Source organism: Sus scrofa, chromosome 7 (genome assembly GCF_000003025.6).
Source record: "Sus scrofa isolate TJ Tabasco breed Duroc chromosome 7, Sscrofa11.1, whole genome shotgun sequence".
NCBI classification, from domain to species: domain Eukaryota; kingdom Metazoa; phylum Chordata; class Mammalia; order Artiodactyla; family Suidae; genus Sus; species Sus scrofa.
Window position 1 is genome coordinate 85,079,399 of NC_010449.5, and position 22,172 is coordinate 85,101,570.

Sequence of the window (22,172 nt, forward strand, 5' to 3'; positions counted from 1 at the left end):
TGATCCCTGGCCTCGCTCAGTGTGTTAAGGATCTGGCATTGCCATGAGCTGGAGTGTAGGTCACAGATGTGGCTCAGATCCCGAGTTTCTATGGCTGTGATGTAGGCAGGCAGCTGTAGCTCTGATTTGACCCCTAACCTGGGAACTTCCATATGCTGCAAGTACAGCCCTAAACAGCAAAAAAAAAAAAAAAAAAAAAAAAAAAAAAAAAAAAAAGAGTTTGGGCATTTCTGTTTCAGAGGTTCAAAAGAATGTAATCAAAGTGTTGCCTAGGCTGTGTCCTCATCTCAAGAGTCAACTGGGGAAAGATGCACTTTGAACCTGATGTGCTTGTTGGCAGAATTCAGTGACTTGTGGATCATGGGACTGAGGGCCTCAGTGCTTGCTGATTACACGTTGGAACCTGCCTTCCTTGTCACATGGGGCAATGCACAAGATAGCAGTTTGCTTCATCAGAGCCACCATGAGTAAGAGTTTACCAGCAAATTAGACATTACAAGCAATGTAACATAATCAAGGAAATGACATCCTGTCACCTTTGTCATATTCTGTTTCTGAGAAGTGATGCACAGATCCTGCCCACACTTAAAAGAAGAGATTACACTGGGGCATGTGAACCAGGAGATGGGGATTATTGAGGTCATCTTGGGGAATGTTTTCAAAGTTCAGAGTTTACAGGTGTGTTTTATATTTTCTGAATTTGTAAGACATTATGTTCAGCCAGAGATAAGTAGCTCACGTGGACCTCTCTGCTTTCTCTTAAGCAGGGAAGACTTGTACATGTGCTCAGCCCTCCAGATGACCATGAGCTAGTGAAATCCCAGCATGACTCTTGTTGTCTATCTCATTTCTCTCACTCTGCTTGTTACGTTTCTGGCTGCTGTGCCTTTTTGTTTGTGTTTGTTTTGCTTTGTTTGGGGTTTTTTTTTTTGCTAATTCTTGGGCTGCTCCTGCAGCATATGGAGGTTCCCAGGCTAGGGGTGAATGGAGCTGTAGCCACCAGCCTACACCACAGCCACAGCAACGCAGGATCCGAGCTGCATCTGCAACCGACACCACAGCTCATGGCAATGCTGGATCCTTAACCCACTGAGCAAGGCCAGGGATCAAACCTGCTACCACATGGTTCCTAGTTGGATTCGTTAACCGAGCCATGATGGGAACCCTCGTGTGCAGTTTTTTAATTGTTCTAACCAGTATAGACCTCAAGCTCACATTATTCCTCCTGGATTGCTTAGTATTGATATTTTTATTGCTTTCAACGATAGGGTTTCCTACTTTCTGTTGCAAATACTTCCAGCTCCCCTCTGGCGGGATAGAGCTTCTGGTGTACTGTTATCTACTATGGTCTGTCCCACCTGCTTGGGTACAACTTTTTAAAAATTTTTTTTTTTTTTTTTTTTTATGGCTGCACCCATGGTCTATGGAGGTTCCCAGGCTAGGGGGCCAATTGGAGCTATAGCCGCCAGCCTTCACCACTACAACAGCAATGCCAGATCCCAGCTATGTCTGCGATCTACACCACAGCTCGCAGCAACGCCTGATTCTTAACCCACTGAGTGAAGCCAGGGATCACATCTGCGACCTCATGGTTTCTAATCAGATTCGTTTCTGCTGAGCCAGGATTGGAACTCCCACAACTTCTGATCCTAGTGCTGATGGTTGGGGGTGCAGACGTGGGACTCGACTAAAATGCCACAAACTTCCACTCTTCTTGCCAATATACAGAAGATTTTCTTAAATAAATTTTTCTCAATCTGTTGTATATTCTTTGGTCATCTTCTGGAGTCTTTTTTTTTTTTTTTTTGGCCTATTTTTGTTTAATTTATTTCTTTTCAGACCACCTCCTTACAATTTCCAGAGAGAAAATGCAAAACAAGAAACAGACTTGGTTCCAAATACATGAACAGTGTGCTGGAGTTGAAAGCATTACTGATAACATTGTTGCAGAAGAATGTCAGCTTATTCCAGCGAACTTCAGTATTCCTGAGGAATAAACATGATTTCTCTTTCCCTTCCACCCAGATGTTCTCAGGGGGGAGTCACTGCTCCTGCTCTTTGACTTATTTTCCGTGTATAGATATGGAACCTGGAAAGCATGATGACGGTTGGAGTGGGCCATTCCCAACCCCATTCCAAAACCAAAAGCCGGAGTTCCCGTCGTGGCGCAGTGGTTAACGAATCCGACTAGGAACCATGAGGTTGCAGGTTCGATCCCTGGCCTGCTCAGTGGGTTAACGATCCGGCGTTGCCGTGAGCTGTGGTGTAGGTTGCAGATGCGGCTCGGATCCCGCGTTGCTGTGGCTCTGGTGTAGGCTGGTGGCTGCAGCTCCGATTAGACCCCTAGCCTGGGAACCTCCATATGCCGCGGGAGCGGCCCAAGAAATAGCAAAAAGAAAAAAAAAAAAAAAAAGAAGGTCATGCTTTCTGCAGCGCCCTCCCCACCCCAAATGTTACCTTAAAAAAAAAACCCTTCCCTGAAGAGTTCCCATCATGGCTCAGTGGTTAACAAATCTGACTAGGAACCATGAGGTTTCGGGTTTGATCCCTGGCCTCACTCAGTGGGGTGAAGATCCAGCATTGCCCTGACCTGCCGTATAGGTCATAGATGCAGATCTGGGTTGCTGTGGCATAGCCACTAATGGCAGCTCTATGTGCCACAGGTGAGGCCTTAAAAAAACAAACAAACAAAAAACAAAAGCCAGTGGCCACATTTTTCTTTCAAAGAAGGTAAGTGAGAAAACATGTCCTAATCCCAAACCAGTACCTCTCTTCACGACTGCATCCGCCAAGCACCAGTCCCACTTCCTGCTGAGCTCTAAATCTGATCTGTTCCTCACCCACAGCTCAGCTTTCTGCTGGAGTCTTTAACAGTCATTTTAACAATTTGTCCAGTCTTATCATCCCTTTTTGTAATGGGAAATTTTTTGAATTCCTCACTCTGCCATTCTGAAAGTCCTGTCTTCCAAACCTCTAGAATGAGAAACTGCATTTTCACAGCGGTTCCATCAATTTGCATACATGATAAAGTTTGAGAGAACTGGTCTAGGCCATGTCCAGAAATTCTAAATCAGAAGGGTCCAAATATGTACTGATAGATGAGATTCTCAATTTGAGTGTTTTAGTAATACCTATGGGGGAGGGGGGTTAGAAAAATTCAAAACATAGCTACTTTTTTCTAGAATATTCCATAGGAAAGAGTAACTATTGTGTTCATATATAGGGAAAATTTTAAATAAACCTATCCCAAATTTATTCAGTTAAAAAAACTTTAGTGAGTATAGTTAATTTACAAGGTTGTGTAATCACTTTCTGCTGTAAAGTGATTCTTTTTCTTATTCTTTTCCATTATGGCTTATCACAGGATATTGAATATAGTTCCCAGTGCTATACAGTAGGACCTTGCTGTTCATCCATCCTGTACATAATAGTTTTTGTTTGTTTGTTTGTTTTTTGCCATTTCTGGGCTGCTCTCACGGCATATGGAGGTTCCCAGGCTAGGGGTGAATTGGAGCTGTAGCCTCTGGCCTATGCCAGAGCCACAGCAATGCAGGATCTAGCCGTGTCTGCAACCTACACCACAGCTCACGGCAACGCCGGATCCTTAACCCACTGAGCAAAGTCAGAGATTGAACCCACAACCTCATGGCTACTAGTTGGATTGGTTAACCACTGAGCCATGATGGGAACTCCATAATAGTTTGCATCTGCTAATCCCAAACTCCCAATCCATCCCTTCCTGATCTCTCTCCCACCCCCACTTGGCAAACACAAGTCTCTTCTCTGTGTTGTGAGTCTGTTTCTCTTTTGTAAATAGGTTCGTTTGTGTCATATTTTAGATTCCACATATAAGTGATACCATATAATATTTGTCTTTCTCTTTCTGACTTACTTTGCTTAGTATGATAATTTCTAGCTCCACCACATTGCTGCAAATGGCATAATTTCGTTTTTACTATGGCTAAGTAGTATTCTGTTGTATATATGTACCACATTTTCCTTGTCATTCCTCTGCTGATGGACATTTAGGTTGCTCCCATGTCTTGGCTATTGTAAATACTGCTGTTATGAGTATAGGGATACATATGTTTTCAAACTATATTCCTATCTGAATATATGCCTAGGAATGGAATTGTTGGATCATATGGCAACTTTTAGTTTTTGAGAAACCTCCATACTGTTTTCCATAATGGCTGCACCCGTTTACATTCCCACTAATAATGTAGGAGGGTTCCCTTTTCTCTACACCCCTTCCACACCAAATATATTCAGTTTATTGATAAATGGACCACACACAGCATAGTAAAATCCCACCAGCATTGGCTAATGTACATCAACCTATATAGTCCTGTGCAGTATTTTGAAATTAGGTAACAAAGGCTATGTAAATACACAACCATGATAAAAACTAAAGTGCCAAATGTTTACCCAATCTATTAGAAAAATCTGCTGACTCTTCTGAATCCATCTTGAATTGGACCACTTCTCACATGAGTGGCAGTATGGTGTAGTCAACCAAATTACTGGTAGAATTCCCTTTATTCTTTCTAGCTTCAGGCAAGTTATTGGACTTCTCTGTATTTCAATGTCCTCATTTGCATAATGGGGATAAATACCTAAAGTGGTGTTATAAGGATGAAATAAGTTGATATGTAAAGAGTTGGGAACAAAGATCTAGCCCTTAGGGACACTATGTAGGTGTTTCATTATTATTCTCCAGTACTGCCACCCTAATTAATCTGAGACACATTTATATATTTCCTGTACTGTAATGAGAGCTCACGGTCTCCCTGGCCTTTCTTCTTTCACTCTTGCTTCCTTAGGGTCTATTCTTCATCTTGAGGTTGTACTGATTCTTTTAAAATGTACGGTATGGGGAGTTCCTGTCATCAGCAGTAACGAACCTGAGTAGGATCCATGAGGATGTGGGTTTGATTCTTGGCCTTGCTCTGTGGGTTAAGGATCCAATGTTGCTGTGAGTTGTGGTGTAGGTCACAGACGTGGCTAGGATCCCACGTTGCTGTGGACCACTAGCCTGGGAACTTCCATATGCCTCAGGTGGAGCCCTAAAAAGGACAGTAAGCCCTTTCCCTTTTTTGAGGTTGTGGTGTTCCAGACCTTGAGTCACTAGAGAGCTGATGGTACATATCTCTTAGCCCACCTCCAATGATATCACGTAGGTTGTCTGAAATTGGTCAGGGTGGGGGAATTGGCAAATGCTACAAACGTTTCAATTTTTTTCCCTTGAAAGTCAGTTTTAAACATTTACCAGCCTGCTACCGCCTGTTTGATACCCTCCAAGGCTTCCCAGGATATTTTAAAAATCCATAATATTTCATTAAATTTTTTAAATAAAGTTTCTTTTCTTTTTTTCTCTTAGTATTTTTGTTTTCAACTTGAGTTCCAGCAAGTCTATACAAAAGAGTCTCTGAGATGATAATCGGATGAGGTTACGGTAGGGGAATAGCCTCAGACTTGTATTGAAGCACTGTTTGCATAGCATTTTATCTGAACTTGAGGAGGTATTCATTGTTGTATCAAACATTAATATGCTAGAAATGTACATGGCACAGATTTGCAAGTGCCCACAGTCTCCTTTCAAGGACATGGCCTCTCTTATAACTCTTAGATAGGATCTGGAAAGAAATTCAGTGCTGGTTCCTTATAGCATGAGACACAAAGAGAAAGATGCCTTTCAAAGTGAGTGAATCATGTGATGTGTGCCACTGGTTTTCCCCTCACAGTTTGCACTAGGTACCACAAATCTCAGTTCCACTTAGGGAGAAACTGTGCCATATACAAATTCCTGAATAAAGAAATGCATGTCTGATGAGTACAGATTGGCTTTTTGTTCTGTGGAATCTTTAAAAAAAAAGCCCCCCCCCCCTTTTAGAAACCATCCAGACTGCCTGAAAGACTCTTTTCAGCTGTTATTTATGTGCAAATAAATATCTATAATTATTTCTAAAAGATGAAAGTGAAGAGTGCTAATCATGGTGGGAGGCATAAAACTCAGACTTTAACATACAGGGAGTCGGATAATCTGATTGTGGGAAATCTGGTGCAACAAAGACTGAATAACACTATTAACTAGAGGTACTAAATGCAAACCAAATTTTAGTGAGCGATGCAATTTTTTCAAGATATAACACTCAGTATTTGGACTCTCCAGAGCATTAGGTCATGGTTATTTCTTCTACTCCAGTACCACCTCTTACCATGTAAAATGAACAAAATAATTTTTTGTCGTTGGCCTCAGGTTGTATCATGCGCACCACCTTTCTACTCACTAACAGGGCTTTGCTTATCTACTTTATACTACTAAACAGATTTAGTCAATGATGATTGGAAATAACAATAATACCTATAAAGGGAGTTATCTCAGCTTTATTTATAATCATTGAAAAATTTAAATAACCTGCAGGAAGAGGCTGTCTTCAAACAGGAAGTTATTTAGCTAAATTATATCCGAAGACTCTAATTCAAAACAATATGGTACTGGCAAAAAAACAGAAATATAGACCAATGGAACAGCATAGAAAGCCCAGATATGAACCCATCTACCTATGGGCAACTATGATATGACAGAGGAGGACAGAACATACAGTGGAAGAAAGATAACCTCTTCAATACATAGTGCTGGGAAAACTGGAAAGCTACATGTAGAAGCATGAAAGTAGAACACTATCTAACACCATACACAAAAATAAACTTGAAATGGATTAAAGACCTAAATATAAGGCCAGATGCTATAAAACTCCTAGGGGAAAACATAGGCAGAACGCTCTTTGACATAAATCACGGTAACATCTTGTTTGATCCACCTCCTAGAATAATGACAATAAAGACAGAAATAAACCAATGGGACCTAATCAAACTCAAAGCAGCACAGCAAAGGAAACCATTAAAAAAATGAAAAGACCACCCACATGTTGGGAGAAAATCTTTGCCAACGATGCAACAGACAGGGCCTAATCTCCTAATCATGGAAATCAACAATAAAAGAACAAACAACCCAATTGAAAAATGGGCAAAAGCCCTAAACAGACATTTCTCCAAAGACATACAGATGGCCAACAGCCATATAAAAAAATGCTCAATATCACTAATTATTATAAAAATGCAAATCAAAACTACAATGAGGTACCACCTCACATCAGTCAGAATGGCCATCCTTAACAAGTCAACAAATAACAAATGCTGGAGAGGGTGTGGAGAAAAAGATACCCTCATACACTATTGGTGGGAATGTAAATTGGTACAACCACCATGGAAAACAGTTTGGAGTACCTCAGAATACTAAATATAGAGCTAACATATGATCCAGCAATTCCACTGCTGGGCATATATCCAAATGAAACTCTCATTCAAAAAGATACATGAACCTCTATGTTCATAGCAGAACTATTCACAATAGCCAAAACATGGAAACAACTTAAATATCCATTGACAGATGAATGAATTAAGAAGATGTGGTGCATATATACAATGGAATACTATCAGCCATAAAAAAGACAAACTAATGCCATTTGTAGCAACACGGATGCATCTAGAGACTCTCATACTAAGTGAAGTAAGCCAGAAAGAAAAAGACAAATACCATATGATATCACTTATTTGTGAAATCTAAAATATGGAACAGATGATCCTATCTGAAAATAACAAACAAACAAATAAAAAACAGAAAACTATTATGGCCAAGAAGAGCAGACCTGGGGTTCCTGGGGTGGGGGGTAGGGTGGGAGTGGGATGGATGGGCATTTTGGGGGTTTTTTGATGCAAACTGTTATATTTGGAATGGATGGGCAATAAGATCCTCCTGTACAGCACAGGGAAATATGTGTGATTGGGTCACTTTGTTGTACAACAGAACATGATGAAATATTGTAAGTTAACTATACTTTTAATAAAAAAAAACAGGACCGTAATGGAGTGCATCCTTAAAAAACAGTGATATAGAAAATCATGAAATAATGTGAAAAGATGTTCGTAGTATATACTACCGGGTAAAAGTGAGTTAGGGCATGTCCTATCCCTGTTGGATGATTATAAAAATATAAGAAACAACCAGGGATCAAGGCACTAGAAGGATAAATACCAAAATGCTAAATTACCTCAGTGTGTTGGGATTATGAATGTTACAAGTTTCTTGTTAGCTTATATTTACTTGTTTTATAAATTTCTTTTTCTCCTTTTCTTTTCTCTTTTTTTTTTCCTAGGGCCATACCCGCGGCATGCGGAGGTTCCCAGGCTAGGGGTCTAATTGGAGCTGTAGCTGCTGGCCTGCACCACAGCCACAGCAACACCAGATCGAGCCGAATCTGTGACCTACACACAGCATGGCAACCTCGGATCCTTAACCCACTGAGCAAGGCCAGGGATCGAATACGCAACCTCATGGTTCCTAGTTGGATTCGTTTCCGCTGTGCCACGACAGGAACTCCTTGTTTTATAAATTTCTAAATAGACATAACTCGTTTTAAAGAAGAGAGAAAAAAAAGTTCTATTAAAAATAAAAAAGGGGGGCATTCTCATCTTGGCTCAGTGGAAAAAAATGTGGGTCGCAGAAACGGCTCAAATCCCTCATGGCTGTGGTGTAGGCCAGTGGCTATAGCTCTGATTGGACCTCTACCCTGGCAACCTCCATATGCGGCAGGTGAGGCCCTAAAAAAAAAAAAAAAAAAGTGTTCCTGTCGTTGCTCGGCAGAAATGAATCTGATTAGCTTCCATAGAATGTAGGTTCAACCCCTGGCCTTGCTCAGTGGGTTAAGGATCCGGCATTGACATGAGCTGTGGTGTAGGTCACAGACATGCTCTGATACCACGTTGCTGTGTCTGTGGTGTAGACTGGCAGCTATGGCTCCAATTTGACCCCTAGCCTGGGAACTTCCATATGCCATGGGTACGGCCCTAAAAAGACAAAACTAAAAAAAATATATATATATATATATGCATGGGAAAATAAACTGGTTGTTTTATTTATGGGATTTCTACAATAACCTAGAAGGTGGACAGCTGTATAGATGAGAAAAGAGCCTAGGAAAGCTTTGTGACTTGTCTTAGGACACGGGGATGATGGGTGCTGGAGCTGCCAACCCCAGGTTCTCTCCTTCTGAGTTCTGTTCCTGTGTATGCTTCTAGTGGCTTTCCTCCCTCATCCCTTTTCATCCCATTGATGGCATAATCTTCTCCTTCCCTCAGTCTTTTGCAGCCCTTTTTGCAGTAAATAAGAATTTATTCTCTCACCAGCTCACTAATTCAGCAAATATTCATTGAACACTAGCTAATCTACATATACGAGAGGTGGAGTTACGTGTGGGTAATGTGGAGATCAAGTAGACATAAACCCAAGCTTCAGCGGGTTTATAATCTAGTGCACAACATGATTTAACAGATGCTCAGGAGTTGACTGTTGAGTAAAGGGGAAGGGGCTGGGCATGTGTCATGAAGTAGGAATCAAATAACTTTGTCTATTAGAATTGTGTTTATCCATGTTGCCGCAAATGTCATTATTTTTCTTTTTTATGGCTGAGTAGTATTCCATTGTGTATATGTACCACATCTTCCTAATCCATTCATCTGTTGATAGACATTTAGATTGTTTCCATATCTTGGCTATTGTGAATAGTGCTGCTATGAACATAGGGGTGTATGTATCTTTTTGAATGAAAGTCTTGTCTGGATATATGCCCAGAAGTGGGATTGCTGGATCATATGGTAGTTCTCTATTTAGAATTCTGAGGTACCTCCATACTGTTTTCCATAGTGGGTGTACCAGTTTACATCCCCACCAGCTGGGTAGGAGTGTTCCCTTTCTCCACATCCTTTCCAACATTTAGTATTTGTAGCCTTATTAATGATAGTCATTCTGACTGGTGTGAAGTGGTAGCTCCTTATAAGTTTTGATTTGCATTTCTCTAATAATTAGTGATGTTGAGCATTTTTTCATGTGCCTATTGGCCATCCGTATATCTTCTTTGGAGATATGCCTACTTAGGTCTTCATGGATGGAACTAGAGATTCTCATACCAAGTGAAGTAAGTCAGAAAGAGAAAGACAAATATCATATGATATCACTTATAGGTGGAATCTAAAATATGGCACAAATGAACCTATCTACAGAACAGAAACAAACTCATGTACTTGGAGAACAGACTTGTGGTTGTTAAGGGCTATGGGGGGAGTGGGATGGACTAGGAGTTTGGGGTTAGTAGATGCAAACTATTGAATTTGGAGTGGATAAGCAATGAGAACCTGCTGTATAGCACAGGGAACTATATCCAATCACTTGTGATAGAACATGATGGAAATATGAGAAAAAGAATGTCTATATGTGTATAACTGGGTCACTTTGCTACAAACAGAAATTGACAGAATATTGTAGATCAACAACAATAAATTTTTTTTAAAAAAAGAATTGTGCCTAACATAAAACGGAACACATACTGGGGTTCTCCTAAGCTAGGGTAGGGACGATTGGATTGCTAAATAACTACCTAAAAGACAATGTTTTAGTAAATTTGACATGGTTGCTTTTTTTTTTCTTAAATGGCATCTTGATATCATCACTCATTACTGTAGTGTTGTTGTGTGGTCTCCCTGCTGATTTTTGTGTTCTTTGGGGAGGAAGAGATATTTTCATCAGAGTCTAACCCCACCAAATTAAAGGAGATTAAATGTGTAGATAAAAATTATCCAAGAAAGGAATTTGGGAATTCTTACACTTAAAAATGTGTTTTTAAATCAGAAAGCTAGTGAATAAAAAAGAGAAATTATTTTTATTTTAAGCAATTGGAATTATTCTTTGTACCCAAAAGCACAACCTTAATCCATTAAAAGTCTCATGAGATATAGTCTGCTTCAGACAATTTTTAAAATACAGTGAGTTTCTTTTGGATAATTCTACAATTTGCATTTCCTCATAATAGTTACTTTTTTCAGGATTTAACTTTCTAATCAGACAAATATAATGAATTCCCAAAGTTTTTCTATTTTCCACAGTTTGAGCTGATTCTTAGAAATGCTTGGGAAATTCTCCTTTTTTTGTTGTTTGGTTTTCTATGAAAGCAACCTGGAAGAAAATACAGATCTTGCTATGAAAGTGGAGAGAAGGGCTCAGCATCTTTTCCATTCCATTATTTCATCTTAATGCCCTATGTGGATAATTATTCAAAGATAGGAATAAATTTAATGATTATTGAATCATCTGGTTGATGTGAAAAATAACACTGTTGAGAAATTGTTAATGTTCAATCAATAGATATTGATTAAATTCTGAGACATGTCAAGCTTTCAGCTTACAAAATCAATCTTGGTTGCAAAAGTTGAGGAAAGTTCAATTTATTTAGAGTAACTGTTTTATCACTGTTTCAGTATAATGTTTTAGGCAACAGGCATAACCACATGACAAGCAGTATGCTGTGCTTTCAAATCTCTAACATATTTTTCTTATTTCCATCCTTTTCTTTTGGTTTATACAAAAAAAAATATGAAGGTGTGTCATCACTGGAATCTTGAGGTGTGTTTCATTGAGCTATTTTTCTTTTTCTTTTCTTTCTTTCTTTTTTTTTTTTTTTTTTTTTTTTTTTTTTTTTTTTTTTTTTTGCTTTTTAGGGCTGCATTTGCAGCATATGGTAGTTCTCAGACTAGAGGTCAAATCAGAGTGGCAGCTGCTGGCCACAGCAACTCGGGATCTGAGCCACATCTGTGACCTACTCAGCAGCTCATGGCAATGCCAGACCTTTAACCCACTGAGCAGGGCCAGAGATCAAACCTGCAATCTCATAGATATTAATTGGGTTTGTTACTGTTGAACCACAACAGGAACTCCACATTGAGCTATTTTTCTAAAAGTGGAAAAATAGCCATTTTCTTTCATCTAGTGTTCTTAAATAGTTCCCTGAATTGATATCCCTCAAAATGTTCCATATGACAGAAGTCAAAGAAACACACCTTGGAAATAATATTAGAAGAACTGGGTGCTTATATTTGAAATGCATGATTCTAGGGCTTCAAGGATCATAGTGAAGGAGGACAGAATGACAGTAAAGAGTGCAGGCACCATAGTCACACTTGGCTTCGAATCCCACTTCTGCCACCACTGGTTCTGTGCTTTAGGGCAGAATCTCTTAACCTCTCTAAGACTCAGGAATCTCATCTGTTAAAATGGAGAATACAAAATTATCTTGCTGTGATTATTATGACTGAATAAGATGCTGTAGATAAATGCTTATAGCCTGGAGGCCAGTACTTTGCCAACAGCCTTAATCAAAGTTAGCAAATATTGTTTTCTAAAGGTAAATGTGTAGTCAGTCATTCTGCTGCTCTGTCTGTTTTAATTCCTTCTGACCCTTATTGTTGTAGGGTTCAGGGGCATGTCATTTCACTTTATGGATCTTTAATTTGTTTTATTGAAAACATGCAGCTACCTAAGCCTGACCCACCTACCTCAGTATTCATTCCTACCTATAAGATTCTGTCAAATCTGGATGAAAAGTGACACTTTAGAAAGAAGAGCCCTTATCAAGAGGGTGGGAGCTGAGGCAGACATGTAGATATGTTGCGGAGATCTTGCTCAAGCTGTCCAGCTGGGAGGAGTATGGTTATCTGACCATACTGATACCTTGCTGTTTTCAAGGGTGTCGCACCAGTGACCAAGCCAGTGACTGAGTGTAGGCTTGGCAACACTGTACAGGCTTGGCAAGAGTGTAGCCAAGGGCAGACCCTTCTTGGGTGGCTCTCAGCCAATGAATGAGCAAGCAGGGGTGCTAGGGGATGGTCATTTCTGCCCCACTTGGACCCCTCTACTGGGCATTTTTTTCCCTTGGATTGCCGCAAGGGGGATGGCAGAGGGAACAGATATTCAACATATTATGACAGCTTCCACTGCCCAATTGGAGAACCACACTTGAGGCAGGATCCAAGAGTACAGACTTAAGAGAATCCAAAAAAATCCTCAGGTTTGGGCAGGTTGCTGAGTTAGTCACTGAGAATCAGATTAGGAAAGAGTGTCAAGCTAGACCGAAGTAGGGTGGCTCAGGGAGGAGTATCAGCCAAGCTAAAGTCTGAGAGGTTGGGGGATGTGTGTGGAAAGAGCTCCTCAGAGGGATTCCCCAGTGCGGGTCCTCACAAGGAGCATCCAACCACCCAACTAATTTTAAAAATCTCTGCACACTCCAAAGTGCTCTCCAAATGTAAGCAATCTGGCAATGCATTGTTCTGTATTCTGGAGCATCGGGGCATCTTTTAAACAAGGTTTTTGGTCACTTTGCAGTCTTCCCTCTACTGGCAAAGTTAGCTTTTAAAAAGCAGTCTTGGAATGTTCTCCACTTCTTCCAATCTCATGGGTGCACCAGGTTGGGCCCACTTCCAACCTCCAAGCCTTTAGGAGGCGCTCCAACATCTGGTAAGATTGCTCACTGCCCTGTAGTCAGCATCTCGCACCAGAACTTGGCAGTCACTCTCTTGGGTGCGAGTGGGGGTGGGGCATATCCACACTATTATCTGCTAATGTGGACACAGACCTTTTGTCTACATAGGCCGAATGATTCATGCCTAGCCTGTCGTTAAAACTTTACACCTAAGAGTTAATGCGACAGCAATAAAATTCTGAATATATGGAAGGAACATAAGGTCTTTGAGGCAGATGGAGTTCAGGGTTTTTCTCTGCTTTGCCAGCTCCAGATTTTTACCTTAAGGAAAAGTACACTTCAAGTGTTTCAAGGACCTGTGTTTATGCAACAGAACATGAGAATGTAGAATTGTCAGCATTTGCCCTCAGTAATTCCATCTCCATGTATTGGACTTTTATGGGGAAGCTTGTTGAAAAATAAACAGATACATTATTAATTGTAGAGCAAGAGCAGAACAGATTTATGGCTATCTCATTCAGCCTAAACTTCAATGAACATTTAGTAAATGGTATAGGAAGGAAAAATGCACTGTAATTAATTGTCATTGCTTTTGAACTGGTAGGATGGAGATATTCTCTTTTATCTACTTAAGTATCTTGGCTTCACTGTATCTGTAAGATCTCTCTCTTATCTATCTATCTATCTATCTATGTATCTATCTATCTATCTATCTATCTATCTCTCTATCTATCTAATCTATACACTTTTTTTTTTTTTTAACCCAGGAGTCACTTAACGTGATCAAATTTTTTAGAACCTTTCACTTTAAATATGTAGCAGGACAAATTAGCTATAAAGCAGAGCCACCCCCATGTGGCTCTGTTTTCCACTATAAAGATACATCTCAGCACTTTCCTACTAAGAACTTTAAACATACAGAAATGTTTAAGTCACTGGGACAAAGAAAAATCTGTGTTTTCAGTCTTGGGGAGTGTGAAAAAGGATGAAAATGTTCAAAGATGTTAAGTTTGGAAGTTAGGACATAAAAGTGGTGAAATTCGCCTCACTTATTGTTTTTGGTATTTTGAATTTAGAAGTATAATTACATTTGAAGACATTATTGTTTATTGTATTATCAATTTTCCAGTTAAATTTACTTTTCATTAGATTTCATGGTTGTTACCACTGGACCTTTAGTCATATTCTGAGAGTCAAAACTGAATTGTAGAAGATACCCTGGTCATCATAGTTTAAATGTCAGTAAATTACCCTGAATTCTAACTTTTTCCTCTGTCTTGTTAATGGACAAAAGCTTGGGTAATGGAAGAAAGCTTAAAAGACAAACTTGACTTTGCCAGCTTTGCTGGATTCCGTGGTTACCGCTATCAAAAGTTCTTTTTTGACACACTTTCATATTTTCTTGCCAATTTCTGATATCCAGGGTTTTGTTTGTTAGAGACAAGGTAAAGGGGTTGATTTCTGTGAGAGGTACACCTAGAACCTCATTATTGCTATCGACAAGTTCTGTGCCCGGGACCTGTCTCTGAACCTTACACTTAAGCTCCTTGTGTTTGGGTGAAGAAGCTCAACTAGATTGGCTGAAAAAGTCACTTGCTCTAACATTTTCAAACATTTTATTTATTTATTTATTTTGCTCTGACATTTTACATTCTCTACTCCTCTCCATGCCTTTTTTTTTTTTCCTGAAATCTGTACATTTACAAACACAGATAAAAGTTTTCACATGAAATAGAAACTGGAGGTGTTTGAAGTAAACCAGATAAGGAACCTGAAGCTACATTATGCTAAATCCCCGACACCGTGGGGCAACTACAGTCTGAGAAAGTATAACACCCACTAACCTTTGAAAGTAACTTTCGCAGCATCAAATCCCAAGGGGTCCTGCATGTTTCATAATCCCTTCAAAGGTGGTAGAAGTGGAATCTCACTTTCATTACTTTGTGCCTTGAATCCAAGAGATTTGCAGCAGTGTGAGTTTTCTGACAGCAGAATTATTCTCTTCTCCTAATAGACTTTTGACTTGGCTTTGCTTTGTACTTGTAAGCAGAGATGCACTTGGATTAGTTGGGTCATTTGGGAAAGAATGTCTGACAGATGTGCACTGTATGATTCAGATATTGTTATTGCTGAAGACATACAATTTTTTTTTCATCTTCAGCAAGTTTGACAGTTGAATGCAAACACATTTTCATTGATTGCAGCATTTGTTGTATTTCCAGATACTTTAAGAGCCACAACAATTACTGTTTCATAAAGAATTTCTTTTTTTCCTTCAGTAAGCCCTCATAGGCCAGTGGTGCTCTTCCCCAGGGAGTTTCTATAGGATTGGGGTGGTGTTGTGTGCTCAACATTTTTTCCCCTCGCTCATTCTTAAATACAATTGCTAGAAAAGACAGCCAGTAGATGTTTACAAACGAAGGAGGGATTGAATTTTTTTGGTTTTTTAAGCAAAAGATTCAGCACTCCCTGAAGACCAAAATTCATTTTGCTTTGGATATCAAGAAGAGTATTTTTCTGTTCCTCTTCTACTTATGGATTAATCTAAGACTGCCTATCATTTTCCGGTTGCATGGGCTCATGATATGATTCATATAAATGACATAAATATCTATTACGGAAATAGCACAAGTGCCAAGGACAGCCACTTACTGACAGTGGGACGTTTGGGTGGTAACTGACCTTTCTGAGACGCAGCCCCCACATCTATGAACTTGGCCTTGTTGCCCTCCCAACATTCCTATAGGGATGAAATGAAGGAGTGTATGTGAATTTGTAGAACAGTGCCTGGCAAATACAAATTCAATGATTATTTTGGTACAGGGAAACATCCTATTAACTCTATTGTTTGAATCATATTAATCATGCAAAAAAATTTATAATCTAAATTAAAATTTTGTACAAGGGGAGAGAAGTTTGACACAATATATTGCTTTGGGCATTTCCCTCTTTATTCTGGGAACTAAAGACATCAATGACCAACTGATGAGAGAACTTGATATGGGTGGTTGGAAATGCCTTTTCTTTTTTTTTTTTTAAGGGCCACATATGCAGCATATGGAAGTTCCCAGGGTAGGGTTACATCAGAGCTGGAGCAGCAGCTGTAGGCTTACTCTACAGTCACAGCAATGCCAGATCCGAGCTCGTCTGCCACCCACACCACAGCTCATGGCGACACTGGATCCTTAACCCACTGAATGAGACCAGGGATTGAACCTGAGTCCTCATGGATATTAGTTGGGTTTGTTACTGCTGAGCCACAGTGGGAACTCTAGGAAATGGCTTTTTTTCTCCTTGTCCTGGTATTAAGTTTTAAATTGTTTCTTTCTTTTTTTTTAATCATCTTAAAGGCAGGTAGTATAAATTAAATCACTATTACTTTGTAAATGCTTATTATCAATTTAATTATGGCTTACTACATTGGCACTAAACTGAAACTTAAATTCTAAATCCGGTAGTAAGGATAAGAACCTCCTTCAAGAATGCCTCTGGGGAATTCTTACATAGGAAACAGAAATCATAGTTTAAGATGAAAAAGAAAAAATCAAGGTACACTATTCGAGCTAAGGTGAATCAAATATTACCAGAATAAGTGACCCTTATGCTATTCCAAAACACAAGGGACATACTTTCATCTTTATAGAACTGACAAATTTCATACCAGCTAAGTTGAAATCTTTATGGATAAACTTGTTCAGATTTACAAAGTTTCAGCCAATTATCAAAGCTTATAGGATTACGAGATAACCACTCCCCTGAAAACATTTCTAGAATAAAGCCTGTCAGATGTCACTGTGTTTAATGTAGGCACAGAATTTAAGTAGCTGGCTTAGCCACTCACCAAGTAAGGATCAAAGATGCTAGAGGGCGGGGTCTCAGGTGAAGCTCGAGTAGGACAAGGGCAGTTTTTATGGGGTGCACTAAGCAAAGATTCCTTTTAGGAGAGCAAATATGAAAATAAATTCATTTTTAAGTTACCCTTTACCTAATAGAAATTGAGAGCGTAGGGCAGGATGTGGCTAATGCCCAGTGGTGTGCTGTTAAACACTGAACCGGCTTTCCAAGTGGGTAGTGGGGAGGCCCTGATGTATAGTGTTTGCTAATTTCTGAAAGTAATCCACATGGCTGATTTCAAGCTACCAATGTGAAGTTGCTGAATGCACAGATAGGTAGAGATACTAAGAATCGGCTCTTGCAAGCTGCTGTCAGTGGACTCCAACACACCACTGACTCTTTGGGTAATGCTGGCCCATTCATGCTTTACTTTCTTGTTGGCTTATCATAAGTGGAACCTCTTGTGATCAGTTATTTCTTTTAAAACTTTTATTCTCTTTCTTAGCAGTGACATAGGAATAAATTTTGTTGAAGTAGAGAGACAACAGAAGTGGCCTGTTGTCCAACTTGGGAGTGTCCTTCATACCATAGTCTGTGTGAAGGTTGCCCCCTGGAGCGGTGCAGGAAAGAGCCTGCACAGTCACATGGGGTGGCCCTGCTACAGCTCCATGTGCTTATCTTCACCGCCCTTACTGCCCATATACACACTGGGCAACTCATGGTGCATTAATTACATCATATATGCTGCTCTGTGCCAGGCAGCTATGCCAGCCCACTCTCCTCCTCCAATCTCAATTTGACCTGCTTCTGTTCTGGTATTCCTGGTTCTCCTTATGCACTGTGTGAGCAGGACTAGAAGGGAACTGAGGGAAGGGTCATGGGGACATCTGACAGCTGTGTTCAGAAGCTATGTGCAGAGGTGTCCCAGAGTACAGCGTGGGAGGGAGGGTGGAGAAATCCCAGGGGGCCCACAGCCCTGTCTGTCACCAGCCCAGGAACACATAGGCACAGTGTTCATTATCTGAGGGAGGAAAAAGAATAAATCAGTGCTGCTACATGCAGCTAAATTACCCTTAAAAGACCTCACGCTCAGCTGGCTTCCCAGCTGAGTCATGGCTGCTTCAGCAGCCAGGGGGCCTCATGAATATTCTGTGGGTGGCTCTGCATGGGGTCATCACCCCGGACTGATCCCCACTCTGTGGACGTGAGCTTTTAAAAAAAGGACAGCAAGTCTGGGTGATCGATGGTGTAATTTTGGCTTTCTTGAGAGAGAAGCTTACCTTGGGACTACAGAGAAAATGACTTACTTCGTGGTGCTCAGTGCTTGCAAACCCAGGGAGAGCTCGGAGGGCCAGCTAGCACGTGGCCAGCCATCTAGGGAGCACTGAGGGAAGGGTCATCTGGCAGATGGGGATTCAGGGGGCCTGGCAGTAAGCAGGGCCAGGCTATGCCCAGGGCACAGATCCAAGGGTCGTTTATGTCTGTGTGTACAATCCTCGCTGACTCCCCTGAGGTAGGAGATAGGTCTCAGGCTGAGCAGCTGCAGCTGGTGGTTTATAAGAAAGATGACTGGCCAGAGACAACCCAGACGACTGCTCCCTTATTAGCAATTTCGGCTGCCTCTATTGCTTGCAACTCACTCTAAATTCACCCTTGTGCTCTTCCACCTGTACTTTGCTTCTTTTTTTGGTGGTGGGGGTGGGGTGGGGGTGGTGCATACCCATGGCATGCAGAAACTCCCAGGCCAGGGATCGAACCCATGCCCTAGGTGTATCAAGAGCCATAGCAGTGACAATGCCAGATTCCCAACCCACTGAGCCACAAGGGAACTCCTCGTACTTTGCTTTTAATAAATGCCATCTCTATTTCACAATCTTAGTCTCTATTCTGAATTCTTTCTTCAAAGAAGACAGGGACTCAGGTCCTTCTGCCAGCCATTTCACTGCCGGAATCACTCCTCTCCTCCCCTAAATACACACTTACACATGCTCATCACTTCTTCCAAAGGCAAGAGGCCAAAAATAAATAGAAATGGAGGTGTTAGCACACAACATCACGGCTACCATGATTCTCCCTGCCAAAAAGTGCTCGATAAAGTGGTCATGACACTTTTGCTATGAGATTGGGGATCCTTCAAAGAGAATGTCAATCTATAAAGGTTTGTAGAATATGTGAACAAGGTATATTATATAGGATCTCTTGGTTGCAAGTAACATGAGACCTACTCCAAGGCAGCCTAGAGAAAAAGCCAAGTGTACCTGAATTTTCCTTGTTCCAGTCCAGGCACAAAAGAGATTCCTCTTTCCATCACAGTCTACAAAATTCCCAAGGAAGAAACAGTAATTTCCTGGCTCAGGTCAAGTGTCACCCCTGATCAGTCAGTCTTGGGAAGGGCACAGGGTCTGGGGAAAGACTGATTCACCCAGCTGAAATCTCTGCAGTCTGAAAATGTGACTTCTATTTTGCTTTCTGCTGGAATCCCCCTTCATCCATAAAAACATACACTGGCATAGAAAGGTCAGGGGGTTTGAGTCACACAAATCTTGGAATGGAGCTTGCTTTCCCTCTTCTTAGTTGTTTAACCTTGGACAAATAATTGAACCTCTCCAAAACTCAATTTTGTCATTATCCCAACAAAAATTCATATTGTCTGACACAGAAGTCCTCAGAGTGAGTCCTGGTACCCTCAGCACCCAACCTCTTCTGAGAACTTATTCGAAATGCAAATTCTCAGTCTTGACCCCAGACTGGATGCATCAGAGACTATGGGGGTGGGACGTGGCCATTTGCGTTTTTGCTTGTTTGTTTGTTTTAATGGCTTCACTTGAGGCAAATGGAAGTTCCTGGACCAGGGGTCAAATTGGAGCATCAGCTGAGGCCCATGCCACAGCCACAGCGACACCAGCTCCAACATGCATCTGCAACCTAAGCCACAGACTGCAGCAATGTTGGATCCTTAACTCACTGTTTGAGGCCAAGAATCAAACCTGCATCCTCACAGAGACCATGTCAGGTCCTTAACCCACTGAGCCACTACCGGAACTCTGCAGTCTATGTTTTAAAGAGATCTCCCTGAGGACACATGTTGTGGTTTGAGATCCTCTGCTCCAGGGCTCCTAAAGGAGCCTCCAAGAGCCATCAGCAGTGGACCACAGAGTCCCACTGGGTCTGCAACTCTCAGCTACAACCTCCCACAATAGTCTGTATAAGCAGACTGTGGGCAGGGAAATGCTGGGGTCCAAAGTCTTTGTTTACTGGGGAGTTTAGTGTACTTTTCATGGGGAGCAGTGAGCTCTCTCCATCCCAAGTCCCAGTTAAAGATCAGAGGTTTTTGAAAGAATAGGGAACTAAGCTGGTGCTTTTTGAGCTATAGCATATCGCAGGCTCACCCTGATGCTGGCACAGTTTGAGGAAGTTTTCAGGAAAACACCTCTGCCCTCCTAGAGCTTTTAGATCTTGAAGGGGAAGGGGGAGCAGAGGGAAACTGCAGACTGTAACTCCTTCTCATCAAAGGAGAGGCAGACCAATCAGGGAAGGAGGGTGGGAGATGGAAGCTTCAAACAGGACAGGAATAAATTTTAGAGACTGTGATGACACTGTACCAATAACAGGAGGCAAATGGAAGTTCTAGGATGTTACCCATATGGCTTTGTGGCTTTGAAGAGAGGGATACAGAGGACAGGCTGATGGCAACTGCTGGAAAAAAATTAAGGAGAGTGTTTGTGATGTTGTTTGGGAAATACATAAACATCATGGATGCTTAGAGAGTAGCTGCCACTTTTCAGTGCCTATATGAGCCAGAATCTTTGTTAAGCAACAATAAAAAGTGACGTAAGGGAGTTCCCGTTGTGGCACAGTGGAAACGAATCTGACTAGTATCCATGAAGATGCAGGTTCGATCCCTGGCTTTGCCTGGTGGGTCAGGGATCCCGTGTGGCCTCGAGCTGTGGTGTTGGTTGCAGACGCCGCTCGGATCCTGCATTTCTGTGGCTGTGGCTGTGGCCAGCAGCTGTAGCTCTGATTTGACCCCTAGCCTGGAACTTCCATATGCCATGGTGTGGCCCTACAAAGCAAAAAAAAAGACATAAAACTTTTGTGATAACATTTCGAGGAGGTTATTATAATTCCTAAGATACAGAGAAGGAAACTAAGGCTTGGTGAGGGGTCCAAGAACCCCACTGCAAGGCAGCAAAGCCCAGCAGAGCGAGGGCCCCCATGCACAGCTCTCTGACACTGCTTCTTCATGGGAGCTATTTTAATAATACCCCAACCCCTAAATCGGAGATAGTACTCATTTCCTTCTGGGATACAATCCCTGAGCTTTGAAGATTGCTGATCAGCAGCAGTCCCTATAGATCCTCACACAGGGTCCTGGCCAGAGAGTTTGTGAGAGTCAAAGACCTGCTCTTTCGGAGCCAGGAGGCTGCTTTGCTGAGCTGGCATTTATGTAGCCCTGTTGTGCTACTTAAAATTCAAGGCCAAGATAAAGTCCCAGGGTTAAGTTCTGCTCTTAGTCAAAACTCTAGACAGTGCCTAGGAAAGGGCTCCGTCAATCCAAAGGCCACTGAGTCACTGGACTCCACTCAAAATGGCATGACCATGGGTCTCTTTGGGGGTGGGGGCTGGGCTGGCCGGCATCCTGCAGCCCTGCAAGTAAAATCAGAGCCATTCATTGCCTTGGTCTCTCCCTCACACACACACACACACCCGTTTATGAGCATGAATCACAGCTTTCCAAATAAAAAGCATGAACTTTTTTTTTTTTTTTAACACCCACCACCAAGCCCAGCTCCCTTCCAGCTGCCTATCATGTGGCTTCTGACTTGCCGAAGGGAGGGCCAGGGATGGTGGAGCTATTAAGTCAGTCCCCAGGAGGTTCAACACTTGCAGCAATTTGTAGTGAAATTACCAGCTGAACATGGTTTAGATCCTGGCTGGAGCCCTCCCTGAAGGGTGTGGTGTGAAAGC

The 22,172-nt window shown here is 41.4% G+C and overlaps 1 pseudogene; it reads right to left on the reverse strand.

Annotated features, from left to right (window-relative positions):
- The window catches only part of LOC100627536, a 39,753-nt pseudogene continuing 19,623 nt past the window's right edge, over positions 2,043-22,172 (reverse strand).